The sequence below is a fragment of the Phalangium opilio genome, unplaced genomic scaffold (assembly GCF_054372755.1).
Source record: "Phalangium opilio isolate 3A_F unplaced genomic scaffold, DU_Popi_V2 ptg000079l_1, whole genome shotgun sequence".
Taxonomy (NCBI): Eukaryota; Metazoa; Arthropoda; class Arachnida; order Opiliones; family Phalangiidae; genus Phalangium; species Phalangium opilio.
This window is the reverse complement of record NW_028324187.1, coordinates 1-16,150: the sequence shown is the minus strand read 5'-3', so window position 1 is coordinate 16,150 and position 16,150 is coordinate 1. Positions and strand designations below refer to the sequence as shown.

General features: G+C 36.2%; 1 long non-coding RNA gene across 1 annotated transcript; it reads right to left on the bottom strand.

Moving 5' to 3' along the window:
* Positions 1 to 1,207: 1,207 nt before the first annotated feature.
* Positions 1,208 to 1,799, bottom strand: LOC149653968 (uncharacterized). Its single transcript, XR_016370453.1, has 2 exons — positions 1,528 to 1,799; positions 1,208 to 1,339 (listed from the first exon to the last, which is right to left on the bottom strand). It is a non-coding gene; the product is annotated as an uncharacterized LOC149653968 (long non-coding RNA).
* Between the last annotated feature and the right edge of the window lie 14,351 nt (positions 1,800 to 16,150).

The window sequence follows — 16,150 nt, the reverse complement described above, 5'->3', positions numbered from 1 at the left end:
CTTACTCTTCTTAAAAAGTGAAATTAAGGCCAAGGTCGACGCAAAATTATAGCGATCACGCGGAGAGAGAGCGAATTTTTTTTTTCAATATTAGAAAAAAGTAGAAGTATATTTATCCAAAGTTATCAGATACTAATACACGGAGTTTGAAACCCCTAGATGTTGGCTTTAAGAATACGTTTATTTTTAATTATACTGATTATTTAAATAAATATGATCTTGAATTACTTTGTTTTAACGTTCTATAGCCACAGTAAAATACTGGTTTTCAGTGACTTCAAGGTTGGGATCTTGTATACTGTAAATGTAAAGCAACTTTTGCAATATTTTAAAACCATTACCATTATTATTATTTCGCGTTTATCAACTTCAGGTGAAAAAAATATGTATAAAAACCCATATCTCTAAGTGTATGGTATGGTTGTCGAATACCTAATCGAGCTATAACCCGTTTTAGTACGGGGTCTCCAAAAGAGGCGAAACTTCATTAGAGTCTTAAGACGAAAAACCTCCTTCACAAAATCCTTTAATGTAATACTTTTTAATAGCTATTCTCTCTATACGCAATAAACCGTAATGATGACTTTCATAACGATTTTCTTCGTCTTTTAATTAATATATTCGGATAATTTTATTATATCAGCTAGGGAGCCCAGCCAAAAATTTAGATTCCTTATAGGAAAAATAGAATTTTATAGGAAATTATAGGACCGCTGGGCTCCTTGTTGTATCGAACGTTTATAAAATAATCGAGGGGTCGGACGTTTTGGAAAAAGTGTACGGGATTTCGAAATCCAATTTGATTTCTTCGGATTTCGTTTGATTTCGTAGGATTCCATGGGATTTCGTCGGATATTATTTGATTTCAGAATTGATAAAATCCAATGGATTTCATCGAATTTTGAGATTTTTTCCGTGATTTCGACGGATTTTGCGATATTTCCCTTGATTTCGTTTGATTTTGAGGTTTTTCGCGTGATTTCTTCGGATTTTGAGATTTTCCCCGTGATTTCGTCGGATTTTGTGATTTCTTAGGATTTTGGATTTCGTGAATTTTGTAATGGATTTCACGATTTCTTTACTGATTTTGTGATTTCGCTTCTGATTTCGTGATTTCTATGTTGATTTCGTGATTTCTTTGTTGATTTTGTGACTTTTTTTTACTGATTTTGTGATTTCGGATTTTTTTTTGATTTCGAAATCAGCATTGATTTCGAAATCAGCATTGATTTCGGATTTTTTAAGTTGGATTTCACTGGTAGCGTACGGGATTTCATGAATGACCGACCCCATAGGGTCTCTTCAAGTTATCCAGTTTTTGACAACCTCAATATGCGCCCTAAAAATGTGCGATAAAAATTTATTTGGTACAAAACGAAACATTCTTGAAAGAAGCGCCTGGTGATGGTGTCAATAGATGAACTTAAAATAAATCATAAGAAAAGAGAGAGATAGAGAAAAAAGGCGATTTTTTCTTGGAAAATAACCTTATTTATCACTGGAATACGAGGTCGTATTCATTTTTACCTTAGAAGTTCAAATTTGGGGGTGTTATTGCGAGCGCCTTTTGTGGTTCAATTGAGAAAATTACCATGGGGAGTCCATTAATCAAATCAAAAATTCTCGCCTAATGAGATGGTCGGAAGATACGGGACGTTTTCGGTTCTCTAGTCAATAAAAACGGAATAACCTTTCCTTCCTGACCCCTACGATTCCGTGACCTTTGACACGAATGAGATTTTTCTAAGGAAAGAATAAAAAAAGAGGAAACAAGTTGATTAACGAGCAAGGACGAGCCGAGCCTAACAGGGCAAGGCATAGTGATAGCTTGAACTTAAAAGGAGGGTTACAGGAAAGTGGCATCACACCCCGTGCTAGACATAAATCAAAAGTCAAGAGGTTGTTATACTCCAAAAGCTGCATGGTCCGCTTTGAAATTACCACCACCAAATTCGAACAGGGCCACGTATACGCGATAAACAAACTGGCTGGGAGACGTACAAACTTATACACACCCTTAAACAATCGTAAAAGGAACCCGATGGAGTTTATTTACAATGAACTCTCATTTTTGGAGGGATATGTATAGACTGTAGGTATAGTGGGAAATAGACACTTTAAAGTGATGATGACCTGTGCTTAATATTCAAATACTTGTTCAATATATTTGTGAAATTCGGTCACTTTATCTCTAGAACCCTTTGAATACAATTGCAATAAGTTAATCGTAAATGATAGATTCTCAATATTGAAGTATTTATAATCTCGGGGTCATCTTGCGAAATGGATGTCAAAAAAGTTACTTGAACCGTGATACACAGTAAAATTTTGAAAATGTTATAACTTTATTTACGCAGTTTAAAGAACACCAACTAATCCTCCTGATAATGGAATGTTTATAGATTTCAATAAATTACACCTATATTGATACTTTCATTCATTGTCTTTCTGCCTAAACACCTTATAGATTTTACCCTGAAAGGTAACTATGCATTCATTGCGCTTACACAAAAAGGTATGTTCGCTGTTAGTATCCATTAATTTCTAAAGATAATTCTTTAAATTCCCCTATAGTATTGCATAATAATAATCCCTACCTTATGAACTCAATTTCACAAAAATTTCAATCCAACGAACCTCTGAGAAATTAATTAAACAACTTATGAAATATTTTAGTGAAGGAAAAAAGATTGAGTTAATACATACTCGCAATTTCTTATATGTTATTTTAGCGAGACGATGGTGTCACGATCTCTTTAGGGGCGGTGGTTTTTAGCTTTGTAGGTGGTGATGTATTGGATTATGAAAATATACTGTTTAAACATAAGATTATGGTGGTCTATTTCAATAATATCGCGAAGGTACCACGGTGAGTACCACGTTTCTCGTCTAACTGGAACGGTAAGGTATATTTCTCGAGGTGACTTTGCGGTCTGAGGTGAGGCGAATCGTAACTTATACTGGGCAAACATACACCACCACCACCACCACCAAAACCAGACCCAGTATGTATACTGAATCTCCATTTGAACTGGTTTAATTAATTTAGGAATTTCAGCCTGTACAATATATAGGCGAACTGTAAGAGGAAATATGGCTATCACTCGTTACGAATTTAGAAAGGAATACTTATAGTTCTTTCGTTTCGTTTCTAGTTTGTTTGTCTCGGCTGGAGATCATACGGTACGTACATACCGGATAATAAATTCAATTTCTTCGCCGTGATACTATGAACTTTAGGCTTAACGGCTTACGGTTGGTTCTACGTGGGTGTTTAAGACATTAAAGTGAGGGTCAAACGCGATAAAGTATAAATAGTTTTTACCAGGGAGAAATAAGGTAAGATGGAGTGGAAATTATGATGGGCGACCTCAGGTACTGAAACTCTCCCAATCTACCTCGCGCATGCCCCTACCATTCGGTAGGCGATTGTTAAGTGCTGCCGCGTAGCGATATTGTATTTGTATGATTACTAGCTTCTATTTTTAAACAGAGGGGGCACCCTTTATGATTCCGCACTGTACGACCCTACCTAAACGCTGAGGCTGCTGGGAGGCCTTCGGTGTCGTAGTGATGGGTTGACAGAGGCAATGTTATAGGTATGGGTTTCCCTCAAGTTTAATCTGAACTGCTAGCCCTTCTCTATACAGACTCTTGGTTGGTAACACTGGCTCCATTTAATGAAAATTATGTATAAGAACAAATACTAAATTAGTTTGAAAACCTTGAGTTGAAGTCTAAATATTAATTAGGGTTAAAATCCATTTAGAAGTCTTAATTAGGGCTTGGATTACGTCTGTTCCAAAGTCTTAATTAGGGTTTGGATTACGTCTGAGATATTAACGGATAATCCTTGACAAAGGCTAAACGTGATGAATTACCAAGTTTACTGGTATATATATACAAAAGTTTATCCAAAATTTGTATGGCCCGGTGCCCTCAATCTCTAAAAAAAAAAACTGGGCGCGATTTTTTGCACGCGTTGACACTCTACTTATATACATCCAAAAACACGAAGCATCTAGTTAAATTCCAGTGAGAAAGTCGTGGGAATGACTTGAGGTCAAGATGTACGACCGCTAGTATACATACCCGAGACTGGCTAGTTTTATTTTTTAGTGGCAGATATTTTGAAACAAAAAATAAAGGGGGTTTTAACAAAAAGTACCGAAAAATAAATACAAGAAAATACTTAATCTTAAAAAACTGAGCTTTAAAGGGAAGCGAAAATAAAAGAAAACTTGAAATGTACATAAACTATATTATAAATAAGCCAAGAAAAATGTTTCTCTTGTTAAGAATATGTTAGGAGCTCGAAGAATAATCATTTTTATGGGTCATACTATACTCACACTTGAAATTCGGAACACTTAACTAAAGAATTACCTTTTTTTGAAATAATAGAAATTCTAGTTCGAGTACGCTGACCTTTCAACCCCCAGCCCAGTGTCTTAAGTTGCGGATGAACCACGAATTATTTATGATAATTGAATAACCTGGTTGCATAGTTTTAAAGCAAAATTTCTCAAAATTGTTTGATAATTTAGTGAAAATTATTAATTTTATTCATTGGCAATATTTAAAATGATCCTTCTTTCCTGAAAATTAGTTCCGAACTATTTATAATCTTTTATAGAATCCCGCCCTTGTAGTATCCAAGAAGGTATGTGAAACCATATCCATATAGACAGCCCGCGATTCAATACATGTATAATATTTCATAAATTTATGATGACCAGGGGTGTGGACCTCAAAATAGTATATAAACTGAATCGAATTTTATGGAATTTTCATTCCATACATGATACCAGAAGTATATTATACTTTGCTTCGTGAGAAGTGTACTACAAAGCTGGGAAATTGAAACATGATTCTTCCCAACATCCCTTTACATTTGAAGCAAGGTTACTAAACCGAATCACATACGCGATAAATAGTTCTTTCATCATTACTCTATTAGTGCTTAACTATTTTTGTCCCACGTCAAGACAGTCAAGGTTCGTGGGTTGATTGCTGTGGATAAAGTACCAAAGAGTTATAGAATTCACCCTAGCACGGTTCGACGCCCATCTGAAGTTTGATGAGCGGGAGAGCAAACAAAAAGGGCTCCCTCGCCTGGGAAGAATCATGTTACATAACTAAATTATTAAGAGGATATACAGTGTCATCCTTCTTCTAGTATCCCCTTCTGATGATAGCCAGGATTTTAAAAAAGCCTTTAAACAAAAGACTCGCGTGTTGAGCATTTACATGACCTTAGCGTCTTCACGCTTATTAAAGATACAAGAATACAACACACGCCCTGAAATTTTAAATAAATCGGTTGGTTATTGGTTCAAATGGTTCCATTCCCAAGTTGGAATTTGGGTGGGAGTTTTCTTTCGACTGGTGGTATTCATTTTTAACCATACCAATATTCTTTTCTTTTTTTTTGATAACTTCGAGGGCTCTCCTTTACCCTTAAGTTCATGGTCTGCAAAAATAACAGCGTACAAGTCATTACTGTCTGATATAATTTGATTTCAAAGGCGATTACGTGATCATTAAACAATAGAAAGTGTAATAAAACACTATGGTAAGCGTCGCGGGGGTCTCTTGAATAAATGACGAACATCCGGCGACATTACGACACCCAAGTTTCTAAGAATAGAGGTCAAAACTTTTTCCGACCTAGACACGGTAACCGCAAGCCTGCTCTTAGTTCGAAACCCGGTTAAAAATGCCATTTCAAAAGCGCCGGACCATAACTCCCTCGCATTCGAATTATAATTGCTAGAGCACGGATATTTGAAACAATAGTGGGAAAGAACAGAATTATCGTCAAAGTTTTCGAGTTCGGAATAAGTTGTCGAGATGGAGCTAAGGTATCTAATCTCTACTTTGTAAATCTTGCAGGCAGAAACAATTCGGAGATACGTTAGTTAAATTTTGAATGACATTACATGGGGCTTGAATTTTAAATCGTTACAGATATATTTATTTTGGGGTCAAAGGTTATTCAAAATAGATATGGCTAAGATATCCATATTTCAATCCCTTCTTCGTATAAATTTTTACAGAGAGAATTAGGAGATATGTTGCTTAAATTTTGAATGACATGGGTATTGAATTTTAAATCGTAATTAACAGGTAGAATTAATTTGGGTGTCAAAGGTTATTCAAAATATATGGAGCTAAGGTATCTATATGTCTGTCTTCTTTGTATTTTTTTCAGAATCAATTCGGAGATATGTTGGTTAAATTTTGGGATTACATGGGCCTTGAATTTTAAATCGTAACAGATTGAATTATTTTTGGGGTCAAAGGTTATTCAAATTAATTTTTCAAGACGTTTCATTCCTCTTGGTACTATAATTATTTCTAAAAAAATAATTGTTAAGCCTAATTTTATCTACTGTAATTTCTTTAGGGACATTTGCTAAATTCCAGATTTTCTGTGACCACGCGCAGTTTGTTCTATAGGAGCTGCATTTGCCAGAAGAATTAATCCATGACGATTTGCGTGTGTAGTTGGTAACTGTATGGATGCAAGTATACGAAAACAAGACTGGTTCCTAAAAAGCACGACAATTCGTGATCTTCAAGTTTGCGAAATGTTTTAGTTATAGGGCCGCGAGCCAGATAAAATAAAATAAAAAACCCTTTAGTTAGGCGCCAGATTTCATTATTTTCTTTACACTATATAGCCGCGTGTTTCAATTGTCAAAACAAATTTCCGTGTGGCAGAAATCAACAGTATTACATCGTGATCAAATAAGTCAGTTTCAGTTTGAATTGAGATTATTAGAAGCTCAATAATGTTGCGAAAAACCCACACATGATGAGCGTGAGTGAACTCAACCCTTAAGTGTCCGCATAAGTTTATAACATAAGTATGACGACACTTCCTATACTTCGTAATGCTAGACACTTACAGCTCGAGCTAGTTCGAGAACGACATGCGAGAATTGAAGTCCTACGCTCGGTGGTTAATTTTGCAGTCCATCTTATTATTTAGTTTGTACTAAGCCTTGGACAGCGCCCAGTCACCAGGCGTCGCTTTACCTCGAATCTATGACCTACGTCACTTCAGGACAAGCTCCAGTTTGTAACCAGTGACAAACTTATGGAACGTATCTTATAAACTTATGGTGTCCGTCTATAGCGTATTGTTTTAAAGGCAATATTGCAAAATGCTCGGCCATAGGTGTCGTACGTCAGTTCACGTGGTTTTGTTATTATTCAACAAGAACACGGAGTGTTTTAGTAATTTTATTTATGAGTTTTTCGTGGCCAGTAAACCTCCACTTTCGTGTTTTGGGTCCTACGATATAAGAAACAATTAAGCGTTGGCGTATATTTACCTGGCTCTTCCTTATATCATGAATGTCCCAATTTGCCTCGAGAATTTTGAAGAGATAGTAATACATATAATGCTTAAGATCTTCGTAAATGATTGCCTTAGCATTTCACCACGATTCAAAATTGCTGGTGAAACTGACTTAATTCCAACTCTCGTACACTTTATTTAATAGGCCAGCTTTCGTATCTGGGAATTGTCCAAGATAGACGTAGAAGTATATAGGCCTAACGATGAAAACTCTTGCTCTAGGGTAGTGGATTTATGAGCCGAGATTTTGATCAAATAAACATCGCGGATGCGTCATCATTTTAATGGTTATTCTATACTTATATAAACTTCACATCTTTAAGTCAATACAATCCTAAATAGATCAATACAGTCCTTTGTATGTTTTAAAGGGATGCGCAATGTGTGTTATTGTATATACACCTTTAAGCAGAAGGGGATAATAGAAGAAGGACGGCACTCTGTATCCTCTTAATACTCTAGTTATGCAACATGATTCTTCCCAGGCTATTCTTTTTGTTTGTTTGCTCTAATGCTCATCAAATTTCAGATGGGCATGACACCGTGCTAGGGTGAATTCTATAACTGTTTGGTATGTACTAAATCCTCAGCAATCAACCCGCAAACCTTGATTGCCTTGACGTGGGACCAAAATCCACAAGCGCCTTGGCAAATGGTTAAGCGTTAATAGAGTAATGATGGGGAACTATTTACCGCGTATGTGATTCGGTTTGGTAACCTTGAACACTCCAAATGTTGGGAAGAATCATGTTACAATTACCCCGTTTTGTGGTACGTACACTTCTCTCGAAGAAAAGTATTATATACTTCTGATTTAAGTAACTATCAGTCAATTTTAAAATGGCCTCCATCATGCGTCATTCCAAGTAATTTCATCGTCTTCGAGAGACACCAGTCAAGCCAGGATATTAATTTTATTTCTTCTTCTTATATATACTGTATTGTTTTTAATTTCATTACTAAATGCGTTAAAGATTTCGTTCCGGGTGGGGCCTGCGGCCTAATTCCGACACAGAACATAAACGCTAGACGCATACTGGTCCACGAAGTTAGTAATAAGTCCCCTCTAGGCCTAGCTAAAGCGAACCTCTCAATTTTGGCGTCATACGACAGGCGTTATAACGTAATTACCAACACCACGAATTAAATGAAATTTAATCTAAAGTTAATTGTGAGCTTAAATCGTTTTTTTCTTCTTCCTAGGCATGACCTCTGACCTTAGTGACGTTCAAGGAAGCAGGCGGAATTTTCTCTAATAGCTAAAGTTAAACTTGTAGTACATTTTATTTGAAATTGCGTCTTAAAGAAACTAGTTCTTAATAACCACGACTTTTTTTTACTTTGTTTGATTAAGCTATTATCATATAAATTTCACAGCCTTCACATTTTACGGATTTGGGATCACGTGAAAGGTAAATTAAATTAAGACATGACCAATAACTGGTAATAGCAATATTTAAGAATGCATTCGCACGATTAGGGAATTTTTAAAATTAAAGTTTATAAATTTTAGCATAAGTTTATAAGATATGTTTTATAGGTATGACGACACTTATGCTATGTTCACACTTTTGAAGGGATTTAGTGTCGATACTCAATAGCTTGTAGTGCTAGCATCAGTACAAGCACAAATACAAGCACCAGTACAAATACAAATACAAGCACCAGTACAAGTACAAATACAAGCACCAGAACAAGTACAAATGCAAGCACCAGTACAAATACAAGCACCAGTACAAGTACAAATACAAGCACTAGTACACGTACAAAAATAAGTACCAGTGTAGAATACCCCTGAAAACTAGAAACTGGCCTACAAAGCCGCTTCAAGTTGGTTCGCGAAGCAACTTCAAGAAACCGCGTTTGTAATTAGCTACTCAAATATCAGTTTTGTTCACACTTAACTTTGTGTAAGTGTGAACATGGCTTTACTATACTTTATAATGCTAGAGACTTACAGCTCGACCTAGTTCAAGAGAGACACAAGAATTGGCTACACCCGATTTTGCAGTCCATCTTCCTATTTAGTCTGTACTAAAAATTTAATAGCGCCTTTACGAGAATCTATGTTTTTCAATCATTATAAACGATGAAAAAATATTGTAATGCAATTTTATAAAATCACCAAACATGTGGTTCACGAAAAGTTGAGAGAATCCCCTCGTTAAAGACTAATATGGCCTACAGATATTTTCAAATATGTCATTACACACAATCACCTAGAACTGTATTTATAAATAAGAAAAACCGTGTCAAAGTAATTAATTAGTTTTAAAGACCAGAGAACGAGACAGATCGTCCTACGCTCTTTTAAGATGCTACCTTTAAAATAATTTTATTGAAAAGATAACTCTACTTTATGTGGCGTCGCGATTGGATTGGCCCCAAATAGGTGACATCCCTTGTCATAACCAAAGTAAAGACACCTAAAATGGAATGATTTCTTTGAAACGAGTGACATTTTCGTAAGAAAGAGTATTTATTTCTTGGCACAAAGATTTGCCAAGAGATCGAGCAGCACGCGGGTCACGCGAACCTCAGCCCACGCGATTGAAAACTCGCCGAAAAATTGAAAGCCCACCGTTGTAATTCTTCCGAATAAACAAACGAAAAATAAAAAAAAGAAGACGTAAATCTTAATTTCCACTCCCAAGCCATACATATTTTATTTAAAAAGTTTACTTTTCAAAATCGTAACTAGTTCCACTCGAAACGTTTCACTAGTGCTGTGCGAGTACTCGATAAGACTCGAGTACTCGATCGAGTATCGAGCCGAGTACTCGGCTCGATACTCGATAAGAGATTTTCTAAGACTCGAAAAAGTTTCGAGTATCAAACCAAGGCTCGATAAATACTCGAACCTGCTTTTGGAAAACCTTCAACTCTGAAAATAGGATGTAGTAGCTATAAAAATCTACAAGAAAGTCACGCTTATTGGTTAACAGACGCACATTAGTGCTCATTGGGGAGGTTAGACCATAATGCCAGTGCAATATAGTAGGGTAGTAGCTAGTAGCTGGTAAAATAGTAGAAGTAAAAGTAATGAAATACAGTTAAAGGCGCGTTTACTATTTTTATTTTATTAATTTTTTTTAAGTTTAGGTTAGTAATTTTCGTTTGGAACTCTGCGCGAAGTATAACAATGGCTACAAGTGACTTCGGTGAGGAATGAGATTCCGAAGAAGATATTAATGAGGAATTCAGTTAGATAAATTAAAAGGGAAGAATACTAATACCGTCTGGGAATTGTTTGAAGTAGTTGTCGATGATCAAAATTACACCAAATGTCTATTATGAGAGCAATAAATTAACAGAAAGTGTGAAAATACTAGAAAATCAATTCCTAATTACTCGATAAATACTCGAAACAAATTTTCCAACTGCTCGATACTCGATTCGAGTACTCGAGACTCGGCTCGATACTCGATAAGGGAAAATTTCAATACTCGAGACTCGACTCGAAACCAAAAATTCAAGGCTCGCACAGCCCTACGTTTCACCCCAACGACTTGACCCGCAGTTTGAATGTTGACAGGGGTGAAACAGGATTTGAAAGAGAGAGAATTATTTTCAAAATTCACTGACTTTTCCAGGTTACCGTGACCGCTCCTTGACAGTCTCGTGTCATTTTCTCTAACTAATTATGTCATTTTCCTTGGTGGAAAAGTCAGAATGTAGTGGCTACAAATGATCAGTACTACCAAAAGAGATAATAGAAGAAGGATGACACTCTGTATCCACTAAATACTTTGGCTATGTAATGTGATTCTTCTCACACTTTTTGTTTGCTCTTCCGCTCATCAAACTTCAGATGGGCATCGCACAGTGCTACTGTTTGGTACTAAATCCTCAGCAATCAACCCACAAACCTCGATTGTCTTGACGTGGGACAAAAATCCACCAGCGCAAGCGCCTTGGCAACTTTAGTGCTAGTAGAGTAATGGTGAAGGAACATTTTATCGCGTTTGTTATTCTGTTTAGTAACCTTGCTATAATAAATGTTCTGATGTTGGGAAGAATCATGTTACAATTACCCCGCTTTGTGGTACACTTCTCTCGAAGAGAAGTATTAAATACTTCTGGTACTACGAACTTGAACCAATGTGAAATTCCCTAATTATCATTGACTTTTACAACAATTTTCATTTTCTGTAAATTTTCCCTAACAGTTCATATTTATTTTCAAACTGAATGGAATTTCCAGGTACTTCATGACGTAACCCATATTTTCCAAGAAGTATCGTAAAAAGTGTCTTCCGTTTAACCAGACCCTAATTAAATCTATGAAGCGTATGTTGCGGACGTGATGATTAGATTTATATACGATGAATTGATAAAAACACGTTTCTTAATCCGGTTAGAAACAGTTCTGACTTGGTCAAAGAAATAATTCACAGTTAGGCTTAAGGAGTGTTTTCTTTTTTTTCTTAATATGAATTGCATGGTCCCATATTTCTTATCGTAAGCACCTTGTAAATGGTCCGACACTTAATGGAAGAAATACCACCATACCTGGGATAAGGGTCGAAGGAGAAATCCATGCTTTTTTAATGGAACCGGTTTTAGCTGGCGCGTGGTTTCGGGCTTCATTCCAATCTCGTGGTTAAACGCGAAATTTCTCTTTTCTCTTGACGCTTTTCGGTGTTAAAAATTAATCTCTCCGCTCACGTAGGTCCTTGTAATGAGCATTTTATATCTCGCTAAGGGCCGTTACGAATACATTAAAGATGATAGACTAGCTACTATCCATCGCTTAATTCGATTCATAAATAGCCACCGCAACAAGTTAGTATAGCCCTATATATATCGTTCTTTGAAAAAAAAGTGTGAATTATCGCGATAATTATCGCTTATACCTTAACTAAATCAATCAATAATTAAACTGGTATCGACTTAAGTACTAACGAAGATAAAATACGCTTACAAATTTATGCAAGTATAAAGATATAAATAAATAAATATATATTAATAATATAAAATTATAATAAATTGTTTCTGCTTAGATGTCAGGAAACAGGGAGATGTAACGAGGCAAGAATATAACCGGTTCATAAAAATAGATATTATCAGAAGTATATAATACGCCTCTTCGAGAGAAGTGTACGTATCACAAAGCGCACGGGGTAATTGTAACATGATTCTTCCCAACATCATTTTATATTTGAAGTACTCAAGGTTACTAAACCGAATCACATACGCGATAAATAGTTCCCTCATCATTACTCTATTTGCGCTGCTTAACTATTTGCCAAGGCGCATGCATGCGCTTGTGGATTTTTGTTCCACGTCAAGACAATCAAGGTTTGTGAGTTGATTGCTGAGGATTTAGTACACACCAAACAGTTACAGAATTCACTCTAGCACGGTGCGATGCCCATCTGTAGTTTGATGAGCGGGAGAGCAAACAAAACTTTAGGGTGAGCCTGGAAAGAAATATGTTAAATAACTATAAAGTATTAGGAGGATACAGAGTGGCATCCTTCTTCTATTATCACCTTCTGATATTAGGCGAAAACCTCTTCTTTTTTAACTAAGCTGTCTTTCTATAGCTGCAGGAGTTGTTTTACTATATTCCCGCCAAATCTTACCGGTCTATTTGCCAAAACATTGCGTCCATACTTGGAGAAAGTAACTTAGAAATTATCTATCTTGATTTTAAAAATATAGAAAGTTTCAGGCAAGGGGAAGTGATACATTCTATAAATTGTGACGTGACACCTGCTTGTAGTGTTAAGTTTTTTGGCTTAACTGTCACTTTTTAGCGAGCAACCTTGGCCTTGATTTAAATATAAATACGAAAATAACTATCATTAGAACCTGCCAAGTACACTCGTGGGGCAAAAAGAATCGAACAAAAATCAAAGTTGAAATCAAGAATGAACAAGTTGGGAAAACCAAAATATTACCTCTCCGAGTCAAGAGGTCTACTACTACAAACTTATTTACCCAGATATGGAGTTATTTCACTTTTTTGAAGTAAAAATTTACGAAATATTGAAGTAGTATTCCAAACATAGCAAACAGTAAAGTAGACGACATTTTACATCCAATAAGGATAAATCTTGGACACATGGAAATCAGTCAATGGGGAAAAGAACAGGAAATGAAGTCTACGCTTCAGCTGTTTACCCTATATTCTGGTAGCTACATTCACAACTGGTTTTCAGTGTAAACACAATCGTCTCGTCTCACCTCAACAATATTCTTAGTTTGCCAACACGAATGTTAACGTTAAATAACACCAAAGCTAAATTATACCCAGACGCACTAATAGTCATAGCGCACCGTAAAGAGAATAAAAAGTCTGTAGCTACTCGTTTACCACTAGCCCTTTTACTAATCTAATTGCCACCATGATCTTTTCTTCTATTATAAAATCTTTACCTGATTATTTAAGAGTGTATTTAACTTTCGGCTCACTCTGAACCGTTAATGTCTCTTCATTTCAGACACGAAAATCAAAGCCAAAAGTTTACTTCACTTCAGGCCTCAATAATTTACACTTTGTTTCACTAAGCCTATTGCGGATAATACTTGTTTTACCCGCCGGAGTCTAGGTCTTAGGTTTCTTCATGAAGTCACTAAACCAAGGATTATTCTATATACAGATGTCGTATAGCTTAAGTAATATATAAACAGCCATTTCAAATAACAATATTAAAAAAAATCTTTGGAATATCAAAATGAAACAGAGCTTTAAAGCTACAAAACTACTAAATGCATCATAATTACGAAAAATACTTCCACATATTCACTTTATATTATGTAAAAAGGGAATATTAAGGTTCTGTATGATTTCTTAACACATCAACACAAGGCTAACTGCTAACGCGACGCACTAGTGTAACAACGGACGGACACACACAGACAAAAAAATAAGCTGCTTTTTAACTCTTTCCGTATTAATTTTGAGATGAGAAACAAGATTATCTTAAATATTAAAATAAATATAATTAATATTAAATATTTTCTTCGTCAGTTGTTTGCCTTATTGAACGTTACATCGTTTTGATATAGAACAATTAAACATTCTAGAGAGACTTGACTAATATTGGCGTTTGAAATGAAGCATACGGCGGCTGCTTCGACTTACTCAAATAGGTAGTATATAAGGGATTCGAATCGCGGCTGTAGATAAGAACATCGCAATTGCGTGAACCTTGGAGGAAGACCCCTCCATTGGAAGGCTAGACGTTTCTCGTAACCCTAGCCGATCGCCGCGTATGTCTTAACCTTAAGGATGTTGGTGGTGTTAGAAGCCAGGTGTACAGACTGGTGTCCATGTGGGATGGACAAAAACAAAGACCAGAAGATGGTTGTGTTAGAAACCAGGTGTACAGACTGGTGTCCATGTGGGATGGACAAAAACAAAGACCAGAAGATAGTGGTGTTAGAAGCCAGGTGTACAGACTGGTGTCCATGTGGAATGGGCGAAAGACTAGAAGATGGTGGTGTTTAGAAGCTAGAAAGTTCAGACTGGTGTCCATGTGGGGTGGACAAATGAACAGTTGTTAGACAGACAATGGAGTTATAGCCTGTAAGTGGAATACAATTTCCGGGACGGTAAATGCGGTCTGGAAATTGAATACACGTTTGCTCCGATCTGCAAACTGCGAACGCGGTCACGTGGGTATAACAACGGACAGACAGACAGACAGACAGACAGACAGACAGACAGACAGACAGACAGACAGACAGACAGACAGACAGACAGACAGACAGACAGACACGTCGAATTTAGAACCTCTCCGTGACATACGTCACTCGGAGAGGTAAAAATAAACTGTAATTGAGCGTGCAAAATAACCCAAGAAGTATTTTGCTACATTGCATGGTTATTTGTTGATTTCTATCTCGACCAACAACTTTTTTTTCTTCAAAGAGTCCAGTACGTTGAATTAAGTAGATTTAATTGTATTCTGATTGCATATGTATATGTTTATTTCGTGATTTCGTATATTTGGTAGGCCTTTAGTTCCTGGTAGAGAGATATCAAGTCATATCCTTTTCAAACGGAATACTATGGTTTACGTTTAGGGTTACATGTCAAGGACGTAGACCTTGAATTGATTTGATATTTTTCAGGTAATAGGGTGTTAGTATTAACAAGGAAACAAAGGATTTGGAAATAATTAAATCTTACCAGGGGTAGATTTAATTTTAGAAGCAGGAATGGAGAACGGTTAGTATTTACTTCAGTCCGACTCATAGCCCAGTATAGTGTCCCTCCCTCCAACACGTAACGAAAAGTTTAAATTACCTTATTGGCTCACTTAAACTACGTTTTGATGACGTTGCTGACTGGGACGGTGAAAACTACGTAATTCCTTTTTACCTCTGTCGCTATGACCCGCCTCTTCTTTCATACCCCTCCGTCCCGTGGAAGGGGGTCCGGGACTTTGACGCGCAACCAGATTGCTCTGTTCACCATTCCTACTTCTAAAATTAAATCTATCCCTGATCTTACACACTCTATAAGGGATATTAATTTACCTTCAAGGATAATTATCTATTAATTAAACCACTCTTGAAAATAGGAGCAATGGGGTGGAGTAGTAATTGAGATGTACAATTACTTTACTGGTCCTCTTTTACAGTTAGAGTCCATTGTAATATCCACTTGGGAGTAATTGTTTTCGTGTATTTAAACCGGAAACAGTACTTTCCGGAAATTTCGAGGTCTTAATTAGTAGATTTTTTTTTAAGAAAGCGAGGTTATCGTATATTATGCGAGTCAAACAAGAAAAGGGGGAAAATTTTTAGATTTAAAACGCTGTATCA